At 38.7% G+C, this 18,742-nt stretch overlaps 1 long non-coding RNA gene across 1 annotated transcript in view; it reads left to right on the top strand.

The window, feature by feature from the left end:
• Window positions 1–18,742, top strand: part of LOC131835360 (uncharacterized) — a 45,109-nt gene that overhangs the window by 22,818 nt on the left and 3,549 nt on the right. Inside the window, exon 2 of the long non-coding RNA XR_009355150.1 lies at window positions 17,199–17,292. This is a non-coding gene — a long non-coding RNA (uncharacterized LOC131835360). The remainder of the gene's footprint in view (window positions 1–17,198; window positions 17,293–18,742) is intronic.

Below are 18,742 nucleotides of genomic sequence, written 5' to 3'. Positions count from 1 at the left end.
GGTAGGCTAACTTGCAAGACACATCAAGGGCAAACGGCAAGAATAATCTGTGTGGTATGCTACCATTTGGATAAACAGAAAGGAAATACACACATATGCATATATATGTGCCTATCTATACACAATTACCGTCTAGAAGGATAAATAAGAAGCACTTAACAGTGGTTAACTCTGGGAATGAGGGCCAAGTGATCTGGTACACATATTTTATTATGTATTGTTTTGTACTTTTAAAATTTTTTCTGTTATTGTGTATATACACCACATTTTCAGAAGCATAAAAAATAAAGTAATAAACATTTCTCTCTAAGCTCTCAACTTGAGTACTAGATACTTAATTTCTAAGTTCTTTTAAGCTGCAAGTGATGTCACACACAACTACTTTGACCATGATTACAGATTAATAACTCAATAAAATGTAACTGCCTAGTGCCTAATTAGAATATATGAGTCAATGTAGTTAAAAGATCCATTGTAACTATAAATGATGAGGCTCTTTTTCTTCCTCAGTCACATAAGTCAGCTCAGGATAATTGTTGCTCACCATGAAATAAGACTGCTTTTAATGACTTAATTGCCATCATTGTGTAATAACATTTGAGCCCCCAAACCCTTATACTGCATTTTGAAAGCATTTTGATGCTTTCAGTTTACATTTATTCTTGTATATACATATTCACATGACTCCATTTATAATAACTAATGGGAGGAACTGGTGAAAAGTTTTCATGGATCCAAGAACAGACTTGAAACATTCATCTACCTTTACAATAGAATGTTGTCTTTCCTCTCTCTTCTATGGATGGTATGTCAAAGAAATAGAGAGGCAATTTTTGCCTAAAGAGCTCATTAGATATATATTTTTTTTCTTTTTTAGAGAGAGTGGGTGAGAGGTAGAGGGAGAAGGAGAGAGAGAATCTTAAGCAGATCCATGCCCGGCACAGAGCCTATCAAGAGCTCGATCTCACGACACTGAGATCATGACCTAAGCCAAAATCAAGAGTCATTGCTTAACTGACTGAGCCACCCAGGTGCTCCGATCTAAATTTTGATTTTGGCCTTGCATGAAAGCACATTCAGCTTTATTAATTCATTAATTTTGCAGCATCGTTGATATACAATGTTATATTCATTTTAGGTATGCAACATAGCGGCTCAACAATTCCATACATTGCTCAATGGTCACCACATTAAGTGTAGTCAAGATTTAAATCAGAATTGGGCTTGTTCTCTGTGGGGAATTTGGAGTCAGAAAATCTGAGTTTCTGTCCAATTAGCCTCCAGCCTGTTCCAGTCTCAATACAATAGAAAATGAATGTGATAATGCTTATTGCGTGGGGATATTCAGAAGAGCAAATGAACTCATAAGTAATGAACATGCACTTGGAAACTGCAATGCTCAACTAGTTATTTTTGTTAGATATCACACTCATCTGGGGTAAAAATGAAATGGATTCATTTCAAAGTTCTTTGCTGAGTCTGGTTTCTGTACAATGGTTAGAATAAAAGATGTCAGTATCTTCAGGTTGATCGGCTATCTACCATTGACTAGGGTAGATTCCCCTAAGAGGACCGGTGTGGTGGCAGCATCCAATCCAAGTGAGGCTACATGAGACACAAAGCACACATTTAGAGTAGGTAACCCTTAAAAAGAACCAGACAACCAGACTGAGCCCATTCTTGTGCTTTTATGTGGGCATAAGAGCAGAATCATGGAAAACACAAATGTGTTTTAAGAGATGACAATTTTATGCTTACATAATCTTAAATTCATGCAAAGAATTTTGATTTAGACTCTGAATAAGATAGAAGTGCGGTCTCTCGATCATGTTTCTTGTTTCTCAGAAATAAGAGATCAAGAGTTTTGACCTGCTATAATACTACCCTTTAATTTTGCTTGTTTTGAATGCATCTTATTTGATACACTAATTCTTTCTCTGTATTTCTTTTCATTGATATACAGCATTTTCTATTGAGAATTCAACTTTAAGTGTAGCAGTGTTAAGTCAAAAGACAACTTTTAAGGCGTTATACCTCATCTTTCAGCACAATGGTTTTCAAACGTGTTATTAAAGTGACAAAAGATTTTGTTCAAAGGAAATAGTAGACAGATATCCAGAATGTTAAAAAAGTGTGGGGGTGGGGGGAAATGGAGCTAGAGTGATTGAGTGAGAGAGAAAGAGAAGGAGACTGAGTATATGTATATGTCTGTGTGTGTGTGTTAAGCCTATGGAGTCCAACCTACTGAACTGCCCCTTCTCCAATGCTCTCTTATGACAATTTCCATTAGTGGTCAATGAAATCTAATGAGTATTCTCATGATGTGGGATCCATATGCTGACGCTGACCTATAACAATGATTCAGATCCAGGTTTGCCTCTGTTTCTTGCACAGAGAACAAAAAGAGCTAAGTGGAAGTTCAGAGGACAGAAATGGTTCCCCTAGGATTTCTCTCCCAGTGATCTGGTCATGGTGTCTGAGTCACGCCAGGATTAGTTTAGGATTTGAAGACACTTATAACAGGAACTATAATAAGAGAACTTGCGATGGCTGGGTTGAGAGACATATTCACGGCAAAAAAGCAGGTTGTTTGGTAAAGAAGTTAATTTCTGAACTTCTATGGACAGAGATGAAGGGAAAGTCACTCTGTATTGAAAAACACCATGATACGTTCACTTTCTCCTGTAGCTCAAATAATCTTTGTGTTGTTTATTTCAATTTTTATCTGTTTGTGATTGTGTAGGGACATTTCCTTTACCAGCCATGAGTCATCCAACCCCTCACCTTGGCATAAGTTAATAGATATAGCTATTTATCCTAGGATGTATATTAAATTAAGGTTTTGATGGCCAGGCGCCTCTGCTCAAATAAATTCAAACGTGTATGGGATGAAAAGCAATTTACATATGGCATTGTTAGCCTCAGATACCTAGGAAGAGCCTTGAAATATTTATTTCTCAAAGAGAAACCAAGAGAGATATTGAAAATCTTTCCCATTTGTTAAAGGAAAAACAGAGTTCACTTTATCACTCTATGAATAGAAGACCATGTATGTCTCTTGGCATATTTAATATGAATAAAAAAAGATCAAGCAGCAACTTTTATTTAACATAGACTAGGTGTTGGGGATTATCTTTTATAAGCTTTTCAGCCTAGGAGCTCAGTTCAAAAATCTTCATTTTTACTAGTTATATCTTGGTTCTAATCATTCTGGTCTTCTCATATCTAATTATGTTTCATATCTAATTATGTTTCACATCTTCTCTTTTCTGCTTTTGTTAATGTGTTGCTTCAAAATTTAAGGTGTCTTACGTGTGCACATTTTATCTCTACAACTAGACCACAAATTTCATGAGGGCACACTTCTTCATTGTCCTCAAAGAATACCAATTTCAGGCTTCTGTACCAGATAATCTATGCAGGAAATGTGTGTTTATTGCCACTTCCTACACTCTTACTTCTTCTTAACATGTGGTTGTTTTACTCTCAAGGAAAACAAATTGATTTGTAGTCTGAATAAGGAATATTCAATACAAAGCTAACTAAGAAGCAAAATTATGTGTAAAAATAAAATAAATCACACATCGAGCAAAATGTAAGTGGTTTTTGCATTATCCACCATCTGTGGTCTTTAAACAGAAAACATTATTGTCTGATTAAAATTACAACCATTACAAAGAAGCAATATTTCTAAATATATTCCAAACACTCATGACTTCGGACATGTTCAATGGTCTTGCATCATAAGAGAAATTGGTAGATCTTTATGCTTTTCTGTAAAGTACATTAAATTATTATTTTGTGTGTGTGTTCTAGTAAATCCAGAGGGTCTTTAAGTGGCTAGGTGTGGTATTAGAATAAGCATCATCTGGGGGCACCTGGGTAGCTCAGTGAGTTAAGTGTCTGCCTTCTGCTCAGGTCATGCTTTTAAGGTCCTGAGATCAAGCCCAGCATCGGGCTCTCTGCTTGGCAGGGAGTCTGCTTCTCTGTCTCCCTCTGCCTTTCCCCCACCCACTGGGGAAAAGTGAGTGTTCTCTCTCTCTCTCTCAAATAAATAAAATCTTTTTAAAAAATAATGGGCATTATCTGCATTGTTATTTTCAATTTATGTTTTTGGTATTGTTACATGTGGCCATAAATATAAAGGAAGATGTTCTGGGGTTTAAAATCAAGAGGAGGAATTCTGCTCCAGGGTTGAAGTAGATCACATCTTGCGGTCACCACCAGTCTTCCTCATCCTCCTTCTTAGTAACAAGCATCTACAAGGATATACAATGTTCAGGACAGTCAGACCTGACTTTGGATCCCCTGCTACCCCGCTAAGTGAGCACACACCCTTGTGCAAGTTTCTTAACCTCTTCAATCCTCAATTTCTTCATCTATAAAATAAGGGCAATAGAGACCATGAAGATTAAATAAGATAATCAATGTCCAATACTTAGTACAGTTGCAGGTCCACATTAAGTCCTTGAGAAATGTCATCTATTCTGATTACCAGATGCTCCTATAAGTTGTAATTTGACTCCCAGAAAGGATAACTCTGCTCTCCAAATCCAGGCCACTTCTCTGGACACAGGTCATGGAAAGTGTGCTACATAGCAATAGTGGCCATAGTCTCCTGTTCTCTTCACGTAGGTGGGAGACCCAACACAAAATCAGCAAAGGAATATAAGCCGATGTCAAAGTAGGACATACTTGCAAAGTTGGACTTCTTGGGGAAAACAGATCTTCCAGTGGATTTTGTTTGAGTACCAATGGCATTTAATGAGAAGGTTGTTACAATGTGATGCTTGGGTCCCAAGCCATGGAATTTTCTTAGAAGTCAGAGCATTTTACACCAATGGGCTTACCCTCTAGGTGGTGTCTGAAGTACACTTTCTTGCTCTGAATACTACACTTCTTTTTTCTACTAAGGTCTCCATGATACTTTCAACTTGTTCCACACCCTCTTGTTCCTCTCCCAGTCACAGAGATGCTTCCATTTGGCTGGAAGATGTGTCCAGTTCTTTCCCAGGGCATCAAACAAAACCATATGAACTGAAGCACTCACAGATGTATCTTCAAATCAGTAGGGTTGAGAAACTCTCTAGCACCACATCTTTTGTTGAAAACCCAGATCACTACAGTGGTGGTCCCTCCCCCAACTCTCACATGCATGCTCTCTCTAAAGAAAGAAAGAAAAAGAAAGAAAGAAAATATTTTAAAAAAAGTAAATGGAATTCATACAGTATGTGAACTTTGAGACTAACTTTTTTCTGCTCCATATCAAGCCTTTGAGATCCAGATAGGATGTTTTCTGTATCGTGTGATGGACATTCATTGGTTTCCCTCCTTCTCCTTCCACTAAAAGCACACAAATTTTCTTTAAGAGGATCTTCCTCCATTCTCAATCCACTTACCCACACCCCCCACCCCCCAACACAACCCCAATCTGCTGGGTGGTCACATGACCAAAACTTGTTCTTAACTGTCTCTCAGAATGAGGAGCAGGGGCAGGCTTGGAGACAGGTGTTATACCCATTACAGTACACAATGTTAAGTATTCTTGTAGTGACAGTGTAGAGAAAGAGGGCAAAAATAATAAAATTCTGAGAAGGAATTTGGAAGAGGAATCTCAGAGGAACTTGGGTTAAATCTTGAAGGCTGAATAATATTTTTCTAGCAGAGTAGGTGGAGAGGGCAATAATAAATCATTATCATTGTCAGTGAAAGATCAAGATAGATTCTCACCCCCATATGTTGAAAGACAGAAAAATACATGGAGATTATGTGTACTGTTATCTGAAAATACGTCTGCACGTAAAAAAATCTATGAACTAAGCATTTATCACTAGTCAATTTAGAAAGATAATTATTTAACTAAGGCCTCTGCTTTATTAAAGGCTATTGACAAATGAAATTGTGTTTAGATTTGAAAAGTGTGTGCAAATTTTATGAAACATACATAATTATATTAAGAAGTTCAAATTAGAAAAAATATATTTCAGTAAAACATAAAGAATTATTTTAACAAGGGAAAGTATAAAGAGAAGGCTAATTGATGAATTTATCGACTTGTCTTTCTGACCTGTTTGATCTTCAGACACGTTCAGTCCACCGTACTTCTTTCCCTCCATCAATCTTGATACATGAAGAGAAATGCCATAGAGAGGGATTACAACAATCACTCTGCAAAATAGTAATAGGAATCGCTCAGCGCATTGACTGACATTCTTCTGCTCAACTGCTGAAGCATAGCTTTGGATTGACCCACTCTACATTCACCCCCTCCCCTGTTTTGTGTGTTTTCTGAATTGCAGAAGCTAGAAAGCTGAAAACCACATTTCCTACAGCCCCTTCCCGCTAGGTACTCAGATGTACTTTGGTCTTACCGATCAGATGTGTTTGAATTTTATCTATTTACTTACTTAACAAAGACATGAATATAGAACTGGGTTAAGAAGAATTAACAGGTCTGCTGCTTTGGGCTGTTCTGGAAACTCAGCCTAGAATCTGTTTCTTTGAACCACATTCATTCCATAAACCATGCTGTACGGTGTAATAAATTCATGGCTGCCTGAGTGAACCAGAGTAGATTCTGTTCTATGTATAACTAAACCCTGACTAATATTACCACCTTTGGTCAAAGTTCTGGATTTAATTTTTTTTAAAATATATGAATTATTTAGGTGTGGGTTTATGTACTAAAAGTAGAACTTTGGGGCTCCTGGGTGGCTCCGTCTGTTAAGGGGCTGCCTTCGGCATGGGTCATAATCCCAGAGTCCTGGGATCGAGCCTAGCTTCAGGCTCCCTGCTCAGCGGGAGTCTGCTTCTCCCTTTCCCTCTGCCTGCTGCTCGGCCTACTTGTACTCTCTAACTCTCTGTCAAATAAAAATAAATAAATAAATAAATAAATAAATAAATAAATGTAGAACTTGGTACCGAACACCCAAAGTTTTTATTTTAAAATAAAATATTTTGCTTTTATTGTTGCTCAAAATGGAAATTGTTTTATAGCTTTAATTTGGGTTATAAATGAACTGCACATAAAAAGATACGTTAGATAATAGCGAAAGCAATAAAAAAGAAAACAAAAGTTTATTTACAAATCCTTTATCTGAGATAATCTCTATTCTTTTCTGTATCTGGACATATAGCACACAAACTTTAAATCAAGAACATAACAAAAAAATTGCTCTTAATATGCTTTTCACATGATATCTTGAGAACATATTTTCTTTTTTTTTTTTTAAATATTTTATTTATTTATTTGACAGAGAGAGGTATCACAAGTAGGCAGAGAGGGAGATAGAGGGAGAGGGAGAAGCAGGCTCCCCGATGAGCAGAGAGCCCAATGTGGGGCTTGATCCCAGGATCCTGAGATCATGACCCGAGCCGAAGACAGAAGTCCAACCTACTGAGCCACCCAGGTGCCCCGAGAACATATTTTCATATATCAAATCTGTATCACTGTTATTAAATTCTCAGAGATTGTATATATCTTCCACATATTTTTATAAACCATTCTTTGTTTTGAATATCCAGGTTGTTTTAAATTTTCAGTTGTTCCAAACAAAGCCAAAATTAACATTTTTCGTTTCCTCTCTACTTATTTCTTCAATGTAAATTTGTAGGTAAGTCCATTGCAAAGTTTATTGATGTGTATTGTCAGATTGCCCTTTATAGAGAATGTATTATCAATTTTCAAGGTCACCAGCAGCTCTACTAGTGTCTATTACTTTGCATGTCACCAACCCTGGGTGCAAATGGTCTGATCACCCAACAGGGGAAAACCAAATCTCACTTAATTTTGTTGCTTTCATCCTCTCTTTTTTCTTCTCATTAAAAAAAAAAAAAAAGAGAGAAATCCCTAAACCTTGAATTTTTTAGTTGTATATATATATTTTTTTCTTCTCACTATAATCACTCTTTTATTATCTGCTCTTCTGCAGTTTGGAATTATTATTCAGACATGTTTCTTATCGTGATGGTAAATATAGATAGGCACTTAAAAGCTTCAAGTGGGGTGCCTGGGTGGCTCACTCGGTTAAGCATCTGCCATCAGGTCATGATCACAGGGTCCTGGGATCGAGTCCCGCATTGGGCTCCCTGCTCAGCAGGGAGCCTGTCTCTCCCTCTCTCAGTCTCCCTGCTTATGCTCTCTATCTCTCTGTCAAATAAATAAATAAAATCTTTTAAAAAATAAAAGCTTCAAGTGTTCCGAACTACGGTTTCCAAAGCTAACACTGAATCAGGTGGCATGTTTCATGTCTCATTGGCTACAGTGACACTCTAGGATGTAGAAGCCCAATATCACAGCTTTAATCACTCAGGCTTGGAGAGGACAGCCCCCTGGCAATCTGTGTATGGTTCTGCGGTGCAAGCTATCAGAACTCATTTGATTGCTACCTCTGGATACCCAGAGTCTCTCTTCAAACAGCCACAGGGCTCATTGCTATTATTAATCTGTCTCTGTTGCCAGATTCATAGCTTCAGAGTAAGAAAATATTATCTGAGCAAATATTTAAGCAGAATTCTCTACACTGTTATGCTTCATTAAAGAACAGTTTTCCTTCAGTTTGTTCTGGAGTAAAGTGAAATGCTCCAAATCAACACACTCTCCAGTTTGCCCCAGCCTTCCCCCACCCCCCACAGTAGGAAGACAAGGGCTTCTCAGGAAGAAAAGCTTTATGAGGATAAGCCTGTCTCTCCTATTCATGCCCTTTTACTGGAATTCAGTCTGTGGTGGTAAAACACTGTGATGGAAATGGAGAAAATGAAGGGTGTTGATCTGCCCCCTCTTTCATGGAAAGTGGTTAAATACCACTGATATTCTTCTGCCCATCTGCTGGCTGATGCACGTGTTTTTCGTTGGCCCATTCAACATCATCCTCCTTGTGGGTTTTCCTATGCAGCTGAAGCTTTCAGGTATGTGATTGGATTGGAAAGCATAAAAATGTGTCCTCTGTAGGGTATCCTAAAGTAGTATGGTGTCAGGACTCCTATCCTAAGATATTATAGAGTCTTCCTACCCCCTTCTGTTTCAGCTGCCCCCCTCCCCACTCCCCACTTGAGCATACATGCTATAGAGAGCACCAGCAGAAAGAACACCAAACAGACAAACAAACAAACAAACAAACAAAATGCTAGACATTGAAATTACAGATTTGGATACGTGGTATTTGTACAACAAACTGGTGTAATTTATCAAACACAAACATAAAACCTGGAAAAAGGCATTCCTAAAATTTCTAATCACTAATATTTTTGAGGGTATTGGGGCCCTTGTCTTTTTGGTGTGGTTCACACTGGCATAGATGATTGAGGGAAGTTATTGTTTTTTCTTAAAAGCAGCTGTTTGCAGAGCAGTGTCTTTTGGCTGATGGTGCTCATGTTGATAAATACCCATTCATGTTATTGTTGATAACCTACGAGTGGGAGAAATGCCCATGAGCTTATAGAACTATGGAGAGACTTGGAATGGTGAACTTTTCAAACTCTTATTTGGCTCATCTCAGATCAGGAAAATATGGAGCCAATAAGCCAGATTCCCTTTTCTTTTCTTCTTCTTCTTCTTCTTCTTTTTTTTTTAATGTTTCAAGTTTTTATTTAAATTCTAGTTCACATTCTCTTTCTCTTAAGAACTTCCTCCCTTCTGTTTTAATATATAAGCCCACTAAAAAATGGATGGCTGTAGCTCATCCCACCTTATTTTCTATTAAAGCTTTGTGGAATAAAGGCCATAGAATCGATAATTTCAGTGTCTTCAGGCAGATGAATTGGTTCTATTATTTCATAACTTCAGAAAAGTTGTGGCATGTCTGTATCATGGATTTCTGATGAAGCTGTCGAGGTTGGGTTTTATGGATGTTTTTTCAACACCCATCAAGAAAGAAAACCACCATTTATTGTTTTGTATCACAAAGTTGTGTTTAGAATTATGGATTAAAATATCAAACTTTTATCTTATATTTAAAAATAGCCATTTTATTATATTAAGAAAAAACATCCAGCTCTATCTTGTTATTTCTTTATCACAAAGAAGAGAGAAGTGAAATCCGTATTAAAAGGCTGTGGAACATTGTGCATCTAAAGTACTCAGCAAGTTATTCCCTACAGCACTCCATATGATATGTAAATCTTTTGATCTTTCGAAAAATGCATGAATACTATAAAGAATAATGAGTACAAGCTTGGAAAATGCAATATTGACTGTCAATGTAGTGCACTTAGCCACAATTATTATTTGCGTGGCTTCAACATCACTGGAGGGGATACTTCTGTGAATATGTTAAGTACATGCCAGTGTCTGCTAAAGAAGATTTAATTTTATAAGAAAGAATTCTTTTTCCCTTTCCCCTTCCACTGGTTATTCATTTTTTCAAAACCATTTTCTCTAGACAGAAAGAATCTTTGGGAAAGGGTGGAATTGACTAGAATTTAAAAAGAGAAGCCCTGCTACCCTGTTGTTATTAATTACCATATGATGGATAAAATAACTTGGCTTTGGAAAGTATCACTCTAGATACCCTGCAGAAAGAATATTAAAGTTATGGTAAGCTGTTCTTCATAGAAATCTTTATTTAAAACTTAGTTTAGTGATGGGAATGCAATTTCTTCAAGTTCAGTTTAGAGAGCAGTTTAATTGGCATTTCTGAACATTTTAGAAATTACCGATTCTGTTTGAACTCGGTCAGCAGGATTTATTTGAGTCAAACAAATAAGCCACAATCTTTTTTAAAAAAGGTTTATTTTGGGGGGGGTGGGTGGAGGATGAGAGAGGATGGGGGAGAGAGATAGAATCTCAAGCATACTCCGTGCTGAGCATGGAGTTTGAGGCAGAGATCTACCTCAGGACCCTGAAATCATGACTGGAGCCGAAATGAAGAGCTAGACGCCCAACCGCCTGAGCCACCTGGGCATTCCAAGCCACAATCTTTTTTATGTATCCTTTAAAAATTTGATATTTGAACTCACTTGGTTTTTAGTCAAAGTACTGTTGTGGCTAGCTGTGTTTGCAATGATAGGACCTGGTTAATTAATCCAGTCCTAAAAATGCAGAGCTGCTGGCTAAGGACAATTGACTCACTGGTAGAAGCAATACACCACAAGATTTGGGAGTAGTTTGGATACAAATGGGAATAAAAATTTATTCCCACAATGAGATATGTAATCCCAAGACGTTAGTGTCTCAACATACACAGATACATGAATGCAAGGTCGGATGCATAGATACATTAACCCTTTTAAACTTAAGTTTTTAAGAGTGTATGAATAAATTTTTATTCTAAGATTTGGAAATGCAAAGAACCAACAAAGTCTAACAGGATTTTGATAAAGATGTACAAATTTGGACAACTTTGCTACCTGATTTTGTGACTTACTGTAAAGCTACAATAATCAAGACAATATGGTATGGACATATGGACAGATAAATAGGCAATAGAACAAAATAGAGAGCCCAATGTTTACAATCATTTGCTAAAGGTACCTAAGTAGTCTAATAGGAAAAGAAAGTCTTTTCAACAAATGCTGCTAGAATAACTGGACAAATGGCGTGGGGTCAGGGGGAGTGGTATGGGAGTAAATCCCATATCACGTTATACACAAAAATCAATTCAAGATTATATCTATATTATATTACATATTTTATACTACACACATACATACACACACACAATTCTATGTATATATTCCATTGGTTCTCTTTCTCTGGGGAATATCGACTAGAGCCGCTTTGAGTAATCACCTCTTCAGCAAGCATGTCCATTTGTTCCTTCATTCAATGAACATGCATCAAGTCTGTTATGTGCGAAGTTCTAAAGTAGACCTGATATATACAGATGATTGCAAAATTATTCCAATCTTCAAGGAATTTTCAGTCAGCTTGGGGAGACAGAAAACGATATAAACAAATAATTGCTTTACGGTGAGATCACCCCTATAAAGACAGAAGTGCAAAGCACCAACATGGTGTGAGGCGGGGTGTGACCAACCCTGTCTAGAGAGAGGCAGGCAGGATAGTCGAGAGGAAGAGACCATGAGCTGATTCATGGGCCAACAAAGTGGAAGGGACATTCTTGGCAATGCCCATTACATGGGCAATGTCATCCACGCTTGAGATAGAAAAACCTGCAGCTTACTTTATCTGGAGCAAGGCTGGAAGCAAGAAGGACCCATGGTTGTTCTTGCTTCCAGGGTCATGGTCAGAGACAAGCACTCAGAAGCATCATGCGCCTTGCTGAGAGCTTTGGGCTTTGTTTTATGGGGAACTCCTAGGTTTTCTGAAGCAGGAGACCATCAGAGTGAGAAGTGTTCATATTAGAAAGATTGCCCTGGTGGAGCAATGAGAGTGAACTAAAGGTGAGATGCTAACAATCCAGGATCCAGAGACTAATTCAGAAACTTACAAGCGGCTTGATACTTGTGATAAGGGTAGACAAGCAGACTTAAGGAGGAAGGGACAGAGTTGACACCTAAAAGGTAGAATAAGCAAGAATTCATGAAGGAGGAGATATAGAGGGAGGGACTGACAGAGAAGGAGAAGTGATAGCATCTCCCTAGGTTTCTGACTTGGGTAGATAATGCTGCTATTGACTAAATAGGAAATAGAGAGGAGGAGTCCTTTTGAAGAGAGTTTTTGAAGCTGAGTTTTGGTTATTTTGACTTTGAAATTTCTGTGGGAGGTACAGCTAGAAATAGTCAACTGACAGCTGTGTGGGCAGGTTATAAGCATGACTATAACCCCCCAGGGTGAGTGTATAAATTAATAAAAGATTAAAGGTCAGAGTCCTTAGAAACACCAACACGTGAGAGTGGGATAGATGGCGGGAGGTGTAGAAGATTCTGATTCCAGAGAAGCTGCTTAGGAAGGAGCAGTGCCCCCAGAAACAAGGAGCCTGTATTCCGACTGAACCTGGGTGGGTGGCTGGATCCTTCTGGAAGTTCCAGCCTTTGAGTCAAACCTAGGAGCACACAGAAATTGGAAATAGGAAGCTTCAAGGCAGAAGCCAAATGACTGGGGTTTAGCTTTAGGTTTACTTGCCATAATAATGCAAAATTTTTTTTTTTTTTTTAAAGTCCCATCACTAGAGTGTGCTGCTGGATCTCATAGTGGTAACACAAGGTCAGCAGCATCCACCAGCCCTTCTAGTGTTCCAGGAGTTCGAGGACAGGAATCCATTTGTGTGTGGGGTTGCACTTATACACTGTGTTGGCCCCAAAGTCAGAGAGGAAGAGAGACAATTTAAGAGATATTTGTATCAAATCCCATGAATATTTAGAAAGATAAAAATGGAGTGGTTGTGGGGCAGCTGGGTGGCTCAATCAGTTCAGTATCCAACATTTGGTTTTGGCTTGGGTCATGATCTCTGGGTCATGGAATCAGCCCTGCATCAGGCTCTGTGCTCAGCAGGGAATCTTCTTAGATTCTCTCCCTCGCCCTTTGCCCCACCCCCCCCCACTCTTACACTCTGTCTAAAATAAATAAATAAGGCTTTTTTAAAAGTGGGTCTATTCATACAACCTCAAGGCCCAAGAAAACTGTCATGCTGATTTTTTCTGTTTCTTTTAAAAAAATGCCTCATTATTGCAGCAAATGGGCCATCATAAGTTCTTTCTAGTATTAGCAAGATACAGAACAGTTTCTTGGAGAGATACGAAGAAATATTGTGTATTTCTATAGCTCACAGTGTTTTTAGGAGTCATGTTTCTTTGGTGAAGATGTCTTCTTATTTTGAGTGACAACTCAGAATTACACCAACAAGTACTACTGTTCACTTCAGCAACCAAACAGATGGATACCTAGATCCATCCACTGGAAAATCAAAAAGACCAAGATCAAAATTTCTCTGTTTTTTTGTTTGTTTATTTTTTATTTTGTTGTTGTTATTATTATTTGCTGTTGTTGATGACTCTAATGCCATTTGACCCTGAATTTAGAAGTCCTCAACAAAAAAGTGCCTTAAAAAAAAAAATAAAGATTTACTGTTCCTGAATAACTGATCCTATTTTAACTTAATCAATAGCTAAAATGTTATTTAGAAATAATTTTTTTATTCAGATTCTAGTTTGCATGAAAAATCTTTGAAAAAAAGATCAAATGTTGACAAGCTGAGAGTAAGAGTCATGATTTAGGCTTTGTCAAGGAAACTATCCTGGATGAGTCCATGTTTTGCTCACTCAAACAGAACAATTAAGGAAAAGTGATATTCCAGTTTGAAGGTAGTTATGCTTTGATCTAACCTCATCCTTTCTAATATATTTAAGAAGTTCAGCCAATTAGACAAGAGTTTTCATTAGGGTAGAGGTTAAGTTGCTTTAACAAAAGAACCTTAAATACAGTATCTTAATGAAGATAGTTTTTATTTTTAAGATTTTATTTATTTATATGATAGAGATTGCTTCTTGGCCTTTTGGCTAAGATCAAGTGTTATTTGATAGACAGGGATCACAAGTAGGCAGAGAGACAGGTAGAGAGAGAGGAGGAAGCAGGCTTCCTGCTGAGCAGAGAGCCCAATGCGGGGCTAGATCCCAGGCAGAGACTTTAACCCACTGAGCCACCCAGTCACCCCTAGTGAAAGTAGTTCTAAGGAGAATATTCCAAGATGGTGGGAAAGTTCTATACCACATGGCCTTTTAGAAACTTACCCTGTTGGTCGGCCATCCCTTAGAGCACTGTCCGAGTCTATATAATCAAAGTTGGCTTTGATTAATCAAAGCATGGACATGATCACATACATGCCCCAGGTTATGATAATTGAGGAGAGAGGTGCACTGGGACACATGGATTATCTTTAAAGTTGAAGGACCCAGAAGTTGTACACATCCTACTGCCTGACCTTGGTCATGTAGCCACATTCAGTTGCAAGTGAGACTGAAAATGTAGTCGTTAGCTGGGCATCCAATTACCTAGTTTAAACTTTAGTGCTAAGAAAAGGAGGGAGAATAGACTTTGACAGACAATCAGGAGTTTCCTGATCTTTGTGAGACACACTGATAGAAACATGACAATACTAAGCTTGGAAGCTTAGCTTCAAAAGGCAGGACTTAGGGCTCAAACAATGGTTAAATTGTACTAAAGATCATATTGCAGAATAAGGGAAATAGAATGCATTCTATTCCAAATGGATATTTTGGGGAGAAGCAGTAATGCAGAAAGATAGCAAAAGGCCCAGAGCTTAAATAAACACATTTAAATAGGAGGTGATGTGTTGCAAGACAAATGAAAATCAGGTGATTTACCAGGCCTCTATCCAAATGAAAATAAGGTCACCCCTGATTCTGAGAAGTTCATATAGGAAAGGGAAAGAATTCTAATTAGGATTAAGAATATTATCTCTCTCCAAATGTCTGCAAGCATAGAATACTGGTTCTGTCTATGGCTATACCTATAATTTTGCAATATGACTTTTTTTTAAAGGAGGAGACAATTTGGTAAACTGATAACTAATTTAGATAATGCTAATTGTATTGGGTGGAAGATGATTAGGAAAGTTATAAAAGAAACCTCAAGTGTGCTCTGCATGGGATATTATTGAAAACATGAATATTGCGTAAAGCTGTTCTCCCTTCCACAAAAGGGAGATGATTCCTAGATGGGCTTGTATTATACAAAATCAGAAAAGGAGGAGCTGGGGGCAGGGGTGGAGGGCATAGTAGTTACGCTGATTTTAGTATCCTTTGGAATCCCTCTTTAATTCCCTTCTGTGAATGGTACATGCACATAGGCTCGCACATGACTTAACTGTGTGACGTTGTTACCTGGCTTTATAATCACAGACCATACTTTGCGTGTGGATTGCCGGTACACATTTACTTCCCTCTCAGTTAAATGCAAATCACCTTGGTTATTAAGTAAGCCGTCTCTATTTTAGCTGTGCATACAACTTGCTGCCTTAGAACATTGTGGAACTTATATATTATATATAGCCCTCCCTACGGAATGGTTGCTATCACCGAATCAGGTTTTGGAGAGTTAGTCAAATATTGGTTTCCTGTTTTAAGTAAACATAGTGTGCTAATCTACATGAGTATGGTGTCCTGTAGAAAGCCTGTTTAGTGTTCTTTGGAATCATCGTATTATCTTCATGCCATATGCTAGTCAACAGGAAAGATACGGTAACTATCCCATGAGCACTCAATCAAGCAAAAGGCATGGCCTTTATGAGATGCAACTAACATCCCTCCACTTCTGTAGTACAAGTTCAGGCAACCTCTCTGGTCTTGTTATTTCCTGTTCTTCCCCTCCCCACCTGCTGATTCATTCTCTATTCTTCTTGATGACCCTTGACGAACCCGTCTCCTGAGCTCCCTTGCTGGTGGAATTATGATTAGATTTGGCCAATATTTGGAGATTAGAAGGTGAGTGTAAAGGTTTAGAGTAGTTCTTCCGGGCTCCCTCCTTCCTTCCGTGCTCTATTTCAGGCAACATTTGGGTCTCTCCATGACTACAGCTTCCACTGGGTGACTCTTCTTTGCTCTTTTGTCTCTCATTGTGGTCCACTAACCCGATCTCTTCTCCTTGTCCCTTCAGTTTAGAGGTAGTAACATCTTCCCACTAAGGTTAGTTCCTGGATACCTCACTATCTGTTGCTTATTCCCTCAATACAACCCACATCTCCACAAGTAATACTTTCTTAAATTTCCTTCCTTTGAACCAGTTGGGGTGAATTCTGTTCCCTGCTACAACCATGGCAAGGAAGGTAGCTGTTAAGCCTTTGTGTTGATCTACATTCAACAAATTCTGCAGAGAGTTATCCATGCCTACTCTGTTTAATTTCCTTCCTTTACTTTTCTCTTGAGCTCATTCCAACAAGTCATTGCCCTTGTCAAAGTCACCTGTGTTAATAATGATAATCCATGGGTAAGTTCTCAGCCATCATCTCTTTTGATCTTTCAGTAGCCCTGGATACAGCTGATCATTCTCTCCTCATTGAAATTTTTTCTTCACTTGGCTTCCGGGACATCATATTCTACCAACTTTTCTAGGATTTCGTTAGCCAGTCTTTCTCAGTCTCCTTTATTGGTTCCTCCTTGTGACAGAGCCTGGATGGCAGTTTACCAAACGTGCTTTCTGTTTTTCAAGAGCCCTTCATTAGACAGCATTTCTGAATCTCCCTTGTAATTTGGAAAGGCCAGGGGTACCAATTCTTGGTGTGATCCTAAAATAATTATGCACCATCTTCCACATTCTTTCCCTTTCTCCTTGAATGATGCAGATGTTCATGATGACCTTAGAAACCATATGAAGAAGAGGAGCCACAAAATGGAAGGAGAGCCACCACCAATCAAAACATACATTTTGGACTTTATGTGAGTGAGAAGTGTACTTCTATTAAGTTTGAGCCATTATTAATTTCTGGTTTTGTTTGTTATAGCACATAGTATTACCTGGACTAATCTCTTTATCTCATTGTTCCTTCAACACCATGCCCAGGGCTCAGACCTTGGGTCTCTTCTCTTTCTATGCTTCCATCTTGTGATTTCAATCAGTCTCATGCATTTAAATACCATTCATATTTTTATTAGCTTCATCTTTTCCATTGTTCAGACTAAAAACCCTTCTTGAACCCCACATCTGATCAGTCAATGAATCTCATTGGCTCTACGTTCAAAATATACCCAGGGGCATCTGGGTGGTCCAGTCGGTTAAGCGTCCAAGTCATGATTTCGGGTCAGGTCATGATCTCAGGGTTGTGAGATCCAGCTCTTCATTGGGTTCTATGCCCAATGGGGAGTCTGCTTGGGATTATCGCTACCTCTCCCTCTACCCCTCAACCTACACCCTAAATAAATAAATAAATAAAATCTTTTTTAAAAAAATCTAGTGTTTGTCCCTTTCTCACCATCTCCACAGGCATCATGCTGGTCTACTAGCCACACCTAGATGACATAAGATCCTCTTGCTGGTCTCCTTGCTTTCACCCTTGCCCTTTCCAGTCTGTCCTGAACCTAGTCAACAAATTACTCTGTTATGGGATGCCTGGGTGGTTCAGTCAGTTAAGCCGCTGCCTTCGGCTCAGGCCATGATCTCACGGTCCTGGGATTGAGTCCTGCATTGGGCTCCTTGCTTGACAGGGAGCCTGCTTCTCTCTCTGCCTCTGCCTGCCACTCTGCCTGCTTGTGTGTGCTCTCTCTCTTTCTATCTCTCTCTCTTTCTGGCAAATAAATAAATAAAATCTTTTTTTAAAAAATGACTCTGTTAGAATGAAAGTCAGATCATGTCACTCCTCTGCTGAAAATCTTTTGGCTTTCCATAACCCTCTCCACAGCCACAGGAGTCTTACAACAGCTTGCAAGTTCTCGCATGAGCTATCTGTTCCTTGTTGGACTTCAGATCCTATAGGTCTCCATCTCCACATTGCCCCCATGCCAGCCTCCTCACTGCCCCCTTGCACAATCCCACCTCAAAGTCTCTTTTCTTCCTGTTTCCTTCCCCAGGTGGTCCCAGGGCCTCCACCCATTGCCTTCTTGACTCAGACGCCCCCTTGTCAGTGAGGTTTCCATGACCACCCATCTAAATCACCCCATCCGCTCAGGCTCACTTCCCTCCTTTCTGGTTCAGTCTTTGTCATGAACAGTGAGCACACCATCATGTTCCAATTCATTTGATTAAAGTTTCTATTTCTTGGGGTTTCCCTCCCCAGGATTTAGCTCAATGCAGGCAGGGATTTTTGTTTGTTTTGCTTCAGGCTGTATTTCAGCACCTAGAACAGGCCTGACACACAGAAGAGTGTTTGAGAAATACTGGTGGAATGAATGA

Source organism: Mustela lutreola, chromosome 7 (assembly GCF_030435805.1).
Source record: "Mustela lutreola isolate mMusLut2 chromosome 7, mMusLut2.pri, whole genome shotgun sequence".
NCBI classification, from domain to species: domain Eukaryota; kingdom Metazoa; phylum Chordata; class Mammalia; order Carnivora; family Mustelidae; genus Mustela; species Mustela lutreola.
Note: the sequence above shows the minus strand (reverse complement) of the source record. Positions and strands in the feature narration are given on the sequence as shown.